Genomic DNA, 12,526 nt, shown 5'->3' with positions numbered 1-12,526 from the left:
TGGCCTCCTCAGAAAGATGAAGGAACCATGGAGACCAGGGACTAAGGACTAAGTGAGCCTCACAGAGAGGTGAGGATGCTATTCTCACAGGATGAGGGGGTCTTAAGAAGTTCATGGTGGTGGTGGAGGTGGGGGTGTTTGATGCAATGATTAAGATGCTACTTGGGATGCCTGCGTCCCCCACAGCTTGGGTTCAAGTCCTGGCTCTGCTTCCAATTCCAGCTTCCTGCCAGTGCACATCCTGCGAGGTGGCAGGGCTCAAATAACTGGGTCCCTGCCACACATGTCAGAGACCCCCACTGAGTTCCTGGTTCCTGGCTTTGGCTTGGCTGTTGCAGGTATTTGGGGAGTGGACCAGAAGATGGGAGATCTGTTTGTGTCTGTCTCACCTTCATTATCTGCTTCTGTCCCTCTGTCTCTCTGCCTTTCAAATAAATGTTTTCTAAAAGTTAATGTAAAAGGCATGTTGTAACAGAACCATGCATAGATTTCTAAATTACTGTACCAAAATAAACACCTTTAAGTCAGTTCTTCCGTGATCTTTTTGAAGTCTCTCCATATTGGGCCCTAGTGGTTCCCATGGGGAAGTCTCATGCAAGTGCGGGCCCAGAAGGGAACCGAGCTGAGCTGCTCCCCTTCACGCGTTTCTCCTCTGCAGGCTCCATTCCAGCTGAGCTCTCCCCATCCTGCGGTCCCCTCCCTGCTCCGGGCACCCTGGATCGTCGGGCTCTTCCTCTAAGGATGCCACAGTTTTGGTTTCAGAGCAGAGCCTGCCTGCAGAGACCCGAGAGGGCAATGCTGGGCACCGACCCCAGGTCAGCTTCCTACGGAGCAGCACACGCACGTTCTCATATGTGAGAGCACTGCAGGCTGCCCACCTAGTAGCCAGATACGCTCTGTGGCTCGCAGACAAGCTGGACTTAAGGAAAAACGTGGGTTAGACTCTGCCAGGAAAAAAAAAATCATGGGACAGGCATCAGGGCTAGTGGTTAAGACTCTGGTTGGAACACCCACATCCCACACTGGGATGCCTAGGTTCAAGTTCCAGCTTCAGCCCCCAGTTCCAGCTCATGCAGACCCTGGAAGGCAGCAGGTGATGGCTCAATTGGGTTCCTGCCACCCAGATGGAAGAACAAGTCAGGCAGCTGACGGCAAACCACTGCACCAAGATAACCAATGGGTGCTTACCACAGCAGAGATCAGCCACATTCCGGGGACAGGGAACCTGGAGGGCAGGAATGTCCCGGGATGGGGCTGTGAGAGCATTGGCCTGGGTTCACAGATAACACAATGTCTTTTGTTGATTTTCTTCCAGCTCATTTCTTAAAAAGAAAAAAAGCTTTTGTTGCCTGCATTCTTTTATTTCTAACAGATAACCTGCACAGCAAAAAGTCATCTTCTGTTTTTGATTTCAGTCAAAATAGCAAATGGAAAATACATACTTCACTGAGTAAGTGTATCCTTTAGGAGCTATCACATCTGCACCTTGTGTTTTAGCTGAGCAGAAGAAAAGGAAGTGTCAAAATGATACCACCCAGCTCCGGCAAGCAGCTAAGGAGTTACTAAACGAAGAACCACTTCTGTCTAACACGTTTTCAGGGAAATGGAGCTATCAGCAAGCAGACGAAACTCTGAGCAAAGATTATTAGTTGCATAAACACTCACCGGAGAAAACTTCTGTGTTTTTCCTTTGTTCTACATTACAAACCAAATTTAATGCAAATTTTAAAAAGCACCAGGACAGGCAAGCTTCATTATGGGACTCTTCTTCTGCAAAACAAACGCTTGCCCAGCCCAAGGAAAACGGTTTTCAAGCACTTGGCTCACCACAAAAGCCAGGATAATCATGAAGTCCAACAATGGAGAAACTGGGGCATCGAGCCCTAAATCAACCAGTGCTGTCACATGGTGTTTACCACTCAGACACATGAAATCTGGTCATGTGACATGCAATGGGGGTGCTGCTGACAAACTGTGGTATCCCCAGGACCTAACTGCTCATGCTGAAGGAGCTGCCCAATGGTACAGCCTGAATGCAAGCCTCTAAACCGCCTATCAGCAGGACAAGATGTGCAGTCACCTCCTGAAGATGCTCAAAGAAAGGAGGAAACAACTGGGTGGTCATGGAGCCTAGTGGTTAAGACCCCGGCTGGGACACTCACAGCCCACAGAGGAACGCCAGGGCTCAAGTCTCGGCTCCGGCTTCCTGCCAGTGCACACCCTGAGAAGCAGCATGGACTTCTGCCACCCATGTGGAAGACCTCGACTGAGCTCCCAGTCCCAGCCACTGCAGGCCTTTGGGGAGTGACTCAACAGAAGGGATTTTACTCTATCTCTGCTGCTCAAATGAAAAGGGAGGGAGGGAAGGAAAGAGGTAAGGAGCTGCTAAACAGACAGCGGTTCCTGCATACACATTTCCAGGAAAATGGAGCCATCAGCAAACAGCTTGTGTCCATCTGAATGTTAGGATACTTTAGCTCTCATCTTTACAATTTCTTGCTGCAGTAAAAAATGAATCATTACATAGTACAAAATGCCAGATTCAAACTTCAGATTCAAGGATATGAGTAATTCAAGTTTGTTTGTTTTTTTTAATGGAGGAAGAGGTCACCACTCAAATTCTCTTGTGGACTTTCTTCCTTGACCCCCCCAGGATGGAATGCAGGCATCAAAACACCGCTCCGGTGCCTGCTTGTATCCTACACCCTGAGGGAAATGGAATAACCTCAACGTTATCCAAAATACGAAGTTTCTAAATTGTTGTGCTTTGCACCAAGAGTTTATCAGAGAATGACCTCTAGATTTCATGTGGGGTACTGATCAATTCTCAACAATGCAGATCCATCTCTGAGTCACTTTTTAAAGATCTGATGCTGTCAAAGCTATGGGTAATAATACTTCACAATAAGTTTTTGAGGTCAAAGAATAGAGAAGGGAAATAAAGTTACTGATTGCTCAATGGGAGACCCTCTGCAGAGTAACTCAGAACTCCATTCCTACTCCATTAGTGAAGACCCAGAAGCCCAGAGAAGACTCCCCAGTGCCCATGGTTCATAAGTGACACAAGTGAACTTGAACCTGGGGCCTCTTGTGGATGGTTTCAAAGCTCTTTCAGCTTGGGCACACGGGGCCAATCTTGACTTCTCTCACCTCAGCTCTCCCGAGATGCTTCCTCCTCCTTTACACAAATTCTTTCCGTATGTGCCTTTCATTTTCCAAAATTTCATCCACCAGCTGGGGAAAAAAGGTGCTGGCTTCCTAGAGGGAGGTCCAGACCCCTCCCAAGGCTTCCAAGGAGCTCAGCATCTCATCCTCCCCGGGACAGGCCCTGCAACAGCAGCTGCACAACCAGAGAGCTGCTGGTGCAGTCAGATGTAAAACACTCCATCCTCTATCTCTTCTCCATGGGACAGGGAGAAGAAAGACGTCGCATTTCAGAGAGTTACACGGCCCCGTGGAAGAAAACCTCTGGACTTATTGCTGAGGTTACGTTATGTTAATCTCAAACCAAGTTATCTATATGGAGAAAAATCTGTGTTGTTACTCAGTTCTTTTTTTTTTTTTTTCTTTAAATGTTGAATTACTACAAACAAGAAAGAAAGTTCATGGAAAAAAACACCTCCCCAAAGCGTATTTACTGGGTTCAACACAGTCCCTTGTTGAGTGAGATCATGGAATGGAGAGAGTCGTCCCACAGAATCAAAGCTGCCTTTGTTCATTATTAATACTAATGTTTCTCTCTCGACAGGTCGACAGTTAGAGCTCTAACACATCGGCTGCCAAATCTCCTGCAGATATAGTACTAGGAAAAACTGAATGTAACAATGACCCAATAATAATGACCTCTCAGGGCAGTCTTGAGAAGTTCCCTTTCCAACAAAATAAATTTTATTTGCAAAACAGGTCATAGGACCAAAGTTCCAGATAGAAAGAAAGATAAAGCATTCATCCCCCATGTTCTGAAAACGTTATTAAGCTGTAGCCATTTGGGCTGCAGGTCACCTTGAGAGTTTCCTGGTCATTGATTTATTTCATTCATTGAGTTATTTACTTAGGTTATTGGTTATGTTATCAGTGAAGTAACAAATTATATGTTTGCCAAGAAAAAAGCACAAATGGACACCCTCTTTTTATGAAATTAAAAACCAAAACACAAAATGGCAAAACTCAAGAGGATAAGAAAGGGAGAAAGTCTGCAAGACCTTGGGTTTTGTGATAAAGTTTTTTTTTTTTTTTTTTTTTTTTTTTTTTTTTTTGACAGGCAGAGTGGACAGTAGAGAGAGACAGAGAGAAAGGTCTTCCTTTTTGCCGTTGGTTCACCCTCCAGTGGCTGCCACGGTAGACGCGCTGCGGCCGGCGCACCGCGCTGTTCTGATGGCAGGAGCCAGGTGCTTCTCCTGGTCTCCCATGGGGTGCAGGGCCCAAGCACTTGGGCCATCCTCCACTGCACTCCCGGGCCACAGCAGAGAGCTGGCCTGGAAGAGGGGCAACTGGGACAGAATCGGTGCCCCGACCGGGACTAGAACCCCGTGTGCCGGCGCCGCAAGGCGGAGGATTAGCCTACTGAGCCACGGCGCCGGCCTGTGATAAAGTTTTGATTCAATTCTAAAGGTGCAACCCATGAAAGAATCTTCAGTAAGAGGGACTTCGTGACAATTTAAAACTTGTGCTCTGCAAAAAACTGTCAAGATATTGAGAAGATAAGCACTACACAGGGAGAGAATATTTGCAAAAGATACATCGGGTAAATGACTATTACCAAAATATACAAAGAACTCTTAAAACTCAACAAGAAAATGAATAACCTATTTAAAAAAATAATAAGGGGAAAAGACCTGAACAGACACCTTGACAAAGATGATACACAGACTGCAAACATGCATATGAAAAGATGTTCCACATTACAAGTCACTAGGGAACTGCAAGTGAACGCAGATGGGAGGCCGCCGCGCACCAACCAGAACGGCCAAACCCCAGAACGTGGCCACCGCGGCCACCATTACCTGCTGGGGAAGCATAGCCACAGATGCCCTCACGGTGCTGGTGGGAAGGCAGACTGGGAGGGCCACCTTGGAAGCCAGGCTGGCAGTGTCTTACAAAAACACATTTATTCAGTCACACTGGTTGGTATTTACCTAAGTTAGCTGAAAACTTACACACCCATGGCAACCTGCGCATGCAAGTGTATAGCAGCTTCATTCATAACTGGCCGATTGGAAGCATCCAAGATATCCCTCAGTAGGCACGTGGGTAAAGACTGTGATGGATCCGCACAGTGGAATATTATTTAGCATGAAAAAGCAATGAGCTATCAAGCCACAGAGGTAACTGAAATGCATGCTACTAAGCGAAGGAAGCCAACTGAAAAAGGCTACCTGCTGTATGACTCCCACAAATGAGATTCTGGAAAAGGCAAAACGCCGGAGACAACAGAAAGATCCGCGGTTGCCAGGAGCAGAGGGGAATGGGGCAGGAAAGGGCAGAGCCCTGAGGAGTTCTGGGGCAGTACAACTGCTCCGTGTGAGCCTCTCGTGGTGCTGAAACGTCATACAGCACATTTGTTTAAACTCACAGACCAGAGCCTGCTGCAAACCAAGGACTTGCATGGCCACACATGGCAGGATTGGCGCAAAGGCTGCAGCAAAGGCACCGCTCTGACGGGGACTGTGAACAGGTGGGGGCCATGTGTGGGCTGGAGACGAGACGAATATGAGAAACCTCAATAACTTCTGCTTTGCTTTGAACCTAAAACTGCTCTTAAAAAACATAAAATGTGGGGCCAGCTCCATGGTGCAGTGGGTTAATCTTCCGCCTGTGGCGTCAGCATCCCATATGGACGCCGGTTCTAGGCCCAGCTGCCCCTCTTCCAATCCGGCTCTCTGCTGTGGCCTGGGAAAGCAGTGGAAGATGGCCCAAGTCCTTGGGCCCCTGCACCTGCATGGGAGACCAAGAAGAAGCTCCTGGCTCCTGGCTTCGGATCGGCGCAGCTCTAGCTGTTGCAGCCATCTGGGAAGTGAACCAACGGAAGGAAGACCTTTCTCTCTGTCTCTCCCTGTCACTGTCTGTAACTCTACCTCTCCAATAAATAAAATCTTTAAAAAAAAAAAACATAAAACGATAAAACAACTATAGAATCGTAAGGCTAAGGTTTTAACCATATATATGAGTAACAGCTACTTTCTGGGTACATACATGTTTGCTCAGTTAACTTACACATTCAAAGAGCTGATCTGGACATTGGAACTTCTGTGATGGTTTTGGATAAAGTCAGCAAAAACCGGACTGTGAGGGCCACCAGGTATGGCAGCTGTTTCTGACCCTCATGTGCTTCTCTCTCTTGGGGATGGAGAGACAGGCACCTGCAGAGCTCCCAGGATGAGGACCTGGGAAACCACTCTGCCAGCCTCCTCCAGGCCAGACGAAAACACTCTGAAGTCTGCAGGCTTAATGCGGAGTTTGTGGAAACAATCTCTTACATTTGCTACTCTGTGTCTCATAAAAACATGTGTGCACGTGTGTGGCAGTGCATACTCCTTCCTTCATATTCCAGCTTTATTTCAAAACATGTATTTATTTATTTATTTGAAGGTCACAGAGAGAGGGAGGGAGGGAGGGAGACACAGACAATCTTCCATCCTCTGTGTCACTCCCTAGATGGCTGAAATGGCTAGGGCTGAGCTAGGCCAAAGCCAGGAGCCTCATCTGGGCCTCCCATATGAGTGGCAAAAGCCCCAGGAGTTGGGTCATCTTCTGCTGTTTTTCCCAGGCCATTAGTAAGGAGCTGGAGCCTCGAGCAGCCAGGACTTGAACTGGAATACATATAGGATGCCGATGTCACAGGTGGCGATTTTACCCACTATGCCACGATGCCGGCCCCCACACCCCGCAATTAATATTTTAAGACCGTACCAAGAATAAGCCTCTGGGCTACTGTTGGTAGGAGATTCTTTTTCCTGGAGGAAAACGTTTTATTCCTCTAAGCTATAATTAACATTTATAATCATTAATGTTTACTGAAATAATTAATACTTTTATAGAAGGCAAAAGCTGCAGGTGGTAGGTAGGGATGCTTGTGTTGCCTCTGAAGAACCTGTCACCATTGGAGGGGAAGGCCCATGTGACGGCTGAGGGCTGAGACCACCTGACAGGGACTAGTCAGACACTAGTAAATTAGAAAAAAGACATTGATGCTTTTCATCCAAGCTTGAGAAACAAAACAATGTGATCAAAATGATCAGAGAAACTATAGGCAAGGCTGGGAAAAAAACAAAAAAACCTTGCTTTCCGTATAACACGATATTAGAAAAATGAATTTGCTAGACATAAATCATTTTTAAAATTTGGTTTTTCTTTTGAAATTATTTGTTTCATTTTGTTTGAAAGGCAGAGAGACACAGAGAGAGATCTCCCATCTGCTGGTTCACTCCCCCAATGTCCACAACAGCTGTGACTGGGTCAGGCTGAAGCCAGGAGCCAAGAAGTCCATCCAGGTCTCCCACACAGAGGATAGGGACTCCAGGACTTGAGACATCCCACCTGCCACCTCCCAGGAAACTGGAATCAGGGGTGGAAGACCAGAACCCTGACACTCTGACATGGGATGGGCATCTTAACCAATGTGCCGAACGCAAAACGCAAAGTAACCATTACAGTGGGGTGAACAGCTATCAGATGCCTTTCTCCCCTCTCCCCGTTAAGCACAACCATCACCAAGGCAGGGCCCCTCCAAATGAAGAACCGCCCTGTTTCCAGCCTCGTATTTCCCTTTGTGTTCTCCTAGACAGAAGCTGTTTCACAGGAGAAGGGAAACCAGGAGGGAGAGACTGCTGTCGACAAACTGGGTTTTGTCTTACGTGCTAACCCTGGAAACTGCAGCGCACAGCCAGCCTCCATCCCCGGAAGGAACCTGCCTGCCCATCAGGAGTTCAGACAGCGACGCAGACCTGACGTTCGGGAAGATGTTACGCCCTCCTCCCGCCACCAAGGTCTCATTTCAGAAGCAATGGAAACACGGGTCGGAGAAAGAAGAAAAAGAACTGAAAACAGAATGGACTCGATGACACCCCCAGAACCCTCCTCCGTGGTGAGGGGCTCCAGGCTCCTCGTCATACCCCCTTTATCTGAGAATTCAAGATGCTATCAGTCGCCAAGTAACCCCTGGGCCCCCAGGGTCCCACAAACCCCCTCACATCAAGGTCTGCAGGTCAACATTCTTCAGCACCTGCTATCGAAACACAAACACAGGTGCCCACTGACTGCTGCTCTCTGTCACACATTCATCCTTGGATATGCTTCCCCAGGAATCTCAAATCAGTTTGCCGCTTCCTGTCTACCTACCTATCACGTGAGCTCTCTGATCCTCAGCTGCTACATCACAAAATGACTATACAAAAGCTACTGGGACAATTACTACAGCACTGGAATTTGAGGTTGTTTCCTAATGCTGAATTCCAGAAAATGAAGGGCTGTTGAAACTGTTCACCAAACACGCATGACATGGGCACTCTATAACCGGTAAAGCTGATTGATCAAAACAAGTCTGGAAGAAGTCTGTTGGAAGAGCAATTTTTACACACAGATAACACGCTAGCTAGTTGAGTGTTTAATTTGGCACATGACCATCAAAAGTATTTGGATATGCTTTTCTAAGGAAGAGACCTAAGACATAATCTCAGAGAAGGCTCCATTATAGACCTGTTTCTGTACTAAGCCTCTGGGTAGGAACTGGGATGTGTGAGGTCTTTCACTGCCACTTTGGTTATCGTACTACCTCCTGCACGCCAAATCCTGGACATGTCATTATGCATCCACTGCCAACGACTCACTAGAGCCTTGTGGTTTGTCCGCATCTCTGGCAAGTGGCACAAAACCCAGCAATGACACAGAAAGGTGCAATCTCTTTGGTTCCCCAAAGCCTCAGCAGAACGGATCGTGTGGGAGGGCATGAGACACTGATTCTAGATGAGTTTTGGTGCTCCTCTTGTCTGCACTGCTGGAATTTAGACAGAACAGACACACAAACACAACAAACACTTTTGAGAGACGGGGCCAAGGATGCAAGGGCTGGGCTGCCGAGCAGTGCCAGGCCTCGGCTTACCAACCTGGATCTCAGGCATCTTTTATTCCTCTCTCTCAACACAAACCCTTCTGCACACATTGGGTGTTTATTGGGTAAAATCTCAGGAGCTTTATTTGAGAAGTAACTATATAGTGACATTAAGAGCCATGACTTCAGTTTTATGGATTATAAATGTAGATGGTAAATAGGGTCTTTTAAAAGTTCATGAAAAGTGTGTGTTATGTAAAAGCTACACATGGCCTTCAAATAATTTTTTGAACCAAAATACACCTACTTGTCATTTCATGTTTTCATGATCTTTGTGAGGACCCTCATATAGACAAACACCACACTGAACTCTGCCGGAACTTTCTTTTTTTTTTTTTTTTTAAGATTTATTTATTTATTTGAAGATCAGAGTTACACAGAGAGAGAAGGAGAGGAAGAGAGAGAGAGGGAGAGGGGAGGAGGGGGAGAAGAGAGGGAGGGAGGGAGGGAGAGAGGGAGAGAGGTCTTCCATCCAAAGGTTCACTCCCCAGCTGGCTACAATGGCCGGAGCTGCACCGATCCGAAGCCAGGAGCCAGGAGTTTCTTCCAGATCTCCCATGTGGGTGCAGGGGCCCAAGGACTTGGGCCATCTTCTACTGCTTTCCCAGGCCATAGAAGAGAGCTACATCAGAAGTGGAGCAGCCAGGTCTCAAACCTGGTGCCCATATGGGATGCTGGCACTGCAGGCGGCGGCTTTAACTGCTAGGCCACAGCGCCGGCCCCTGCCGGGCCTTTCTAAGACCAGGACCAATAGCCTTCACAGATCTCGTGTACAAAGTCCATTACCTCCCATGACAATCAAGGCTAATGGTGCGTGCCACTTTAGATTCAGAACAAACACAAGTCTGTGGCCTCACGTGTCCAAAACCACGTGAGAAACAAGCAGAAAGCAAAGTGAATGTTAAGGAAGGAAGCAAGGCGAGAGGAAGAGGAGAGAACTCAACTCTGCAAGAAAGACTGGGCTCCGGAGAGCAGGATGGAAAAAGCGTCTTCATGAATGATTCAGCCTTAGCGACCGCGGGTGGATTACTCAGGTCCCTGGTGTGGCCCTTGCTGCCCAGGCAGCGGGTCACAGCGCCCAGCTGGCCACAAGCGCTCTCGCTGATAGTACTCAGGAAAAAATAAATAATAAAACAAAAACCAGGAAACAGAGGGAGCAACACTCACGTTCTGAAACAACAACGACAATATCCTAGGGATATCCCAAGGGAGTCAGGTCAGTAGACACAGGAAAGAACAGTCCTGCACCCTCACAGCTCTCCTTGCCTCAAGTGTCAATCAGGAAGAACTGGATACAGCCATGACATTATAACCAAGCCAAATCTCACACATCCTGCTCCACCAGAGAACCTGGTGCTCCACCGGCGGGATTTTCCAGAAAACCGAAATGCGTTCGGCACCCATCCAAACTTGATGACGAATACTGTCCTATCTACTTTTTTGCCCTCTTTTACAGGGGGTGTAGAACATAATCTGATCATTCGTGAGCACCCAGCAAGCTGTCCTTTGGTTATCCTGACTCACTGTGCTCTTGAGTTCTTCTGTTGGCGTCAAATTGCCATCCGCCATCTGAGTGTCCGTGTACGGGAGTGAGAAAGTTTGAGACAAGCAAACCTGATTCAAGTTTCAACTCACTGCTTTGCCGGAGGGTAAACTCAAGGAAACTAGTTTACCTGAGCCTCTACTTTCCCATCTGTTAAATGGAGATGATATGCATCACATTAAATGCCTCGCACATAATTGGCAAATACAACAACTATTGCTTCTCTCCTTCCTCCTTTTCCCCTTTCCTGTAAGCCGGGAGAGTCAGCAGCCAAATGTGCCAAGAATATTATGGTAACATAACTCCAGAAGATAGACTTACAATAGAGCCCAGCCATGCACAACATTCCTCTGGGTGCTTTGTGACAGCTGTTTCTAGTATTTGGTTTTTGTTTAACCCTAGAATCTCGGCCTTCTCCCAGAAAGCTGTAGATTTCTTTGTACTTTCCATCAATATTTTATAAAAAAACTTCATTCTAATGGCCTAAGTAGAAAGTGGATTAATTCACACCATCCTGACAAAAGGCGACACATGTGACTGCAAAACAGGATGTCTTTCATGTTTCAACAGTGAAAATTAAAATTGGCCATCAACAGCACTCTCCTTCCTCAGAGTGGCGCCATTATTCTCTCCGTCTTAGAGGCAGAACCGATTCATCTGGGTCTCCCAGACGTCACCCACTCCCAACGCTACAAACCCCACGCATTTAGTATCTCAAATACCAAGGAAGCTCTCTCCATAGAGACCCAAATACATGCTGTTCTCTAGATCCACACAGGCCCAAAATGCATAGTGCAGAACTCTGCCATTCTCTTGGACAGATGCCTAAAATACTGGTGAGCATTCCAAGATGACTCTGCCCCCTAAATTCTTGCTGAAATATCAATCACCCTCACCATGATCACTCCAGGTGTGAAAGGTTTTCCATCCCAGTCACACAAGCGCGGTTCCAGAGCCGCGTCGGTGGAAGCCACTGGCATCCAAGCCACACCCAGCATCACTAAGCTGCCCTAAACCACTAGAACCTCTTCCTATCAGCTGTTATGTCCCCCACTCTGTGCTTTCCTTTCACACGGCAAGCTGTTCCTCCAAGACTGGTGTGTGCTCCTCAGAGGAACAGTCACAGGCAGGACAAGTCTGGGGTGGCCAAGCACCGCCCATGCTCAAGTTGCTGCCTGCTCTGGACACTGGAGACCCGGTGGGGAGAGAGGATATTCTGGCTTTAGTCTTCTCCTCTGAGCTCTACATCTTCCCCCAAATCACCTTGAACAACAGAAGATGGAGCTTGAAGCAAGTGCAGAAGCTATGGCGGGAAGCAAATGACGACCGCGCGGTCTGGCTGCCCCAGGTGCGTCCCCAATCGGCTGCGGAGAACAGCTGGGCACCACAGCTGGGCATCATCTTGGACTGTCCCAAACTCTGTGGGCTTCGGACAGAATGAAAAACTGTACTCAGTCATTGACAGCACTTTATGAGTGGATTGAAAAAATAGAGATGTAGAATGAGCAGCAGTGTGGACCCCGGGCAAATGAAGACATGGGCAAAGATGTCTGAGGTGTGCAATGAGGGTGCAGTGGGAAGGTGGAGGTTTCATAGCTTCCCAGGGCTAGCAGAGCAAAGGGTCACAAACGGTGTGGCTCGGAACAGGGAGGAATCCTCCCTGAGCTCTGCAGGAGAGAAGCTGCCAGGTGTGCAGGGGCTGGTGCCTTGTGGAGGCTCTGCAGGAGGACCAGCTCCACACCTTTCATCAGTCCCTGGTGCCTGTGGGGCCGCTGGCTTGCAGATCCACCACCCCAGCCTCTGCCTTCTTCCTCTGCATCTTCACGTGGCTTTTTAAATTTAATTTAATTTATTTATTTGAGAGAGATACAGACAGA

At 47.7% G+C, this 12,526-nt stretch overlaps 1 protein-coding gene across 3 annotated transcripts in view; it reads right to left on the bottom strand.

Moving 5' to 3' along the window:
• The window catches only part of PRKCA (protein kinase C alpha), a 420,895-nt gene that overhangs the window by 266,716 nt on the left and 141,653 nt on the right, over positions 1–12,526 (bottom strand). The gene's annotated exons all lie outside the window — the stretch shown is intronic.

This window comes from Lepus europaeus, chromosome 18, assembly GCF_033115175.1.
Source record: "Lepus europaeus isolate LE1 chromosome 18, mLepTim1.pri, whole genome shotgun sequence".
Lineage (NCBI taxonomy): Eukaryota > Metazoa > Chordata > Mammalia > Lagomorpha > Leporidae > Lepus > Lepus europaeus.
This window is presented reverse-complemented; position numbering and strand designations above follow the sequence as displayed.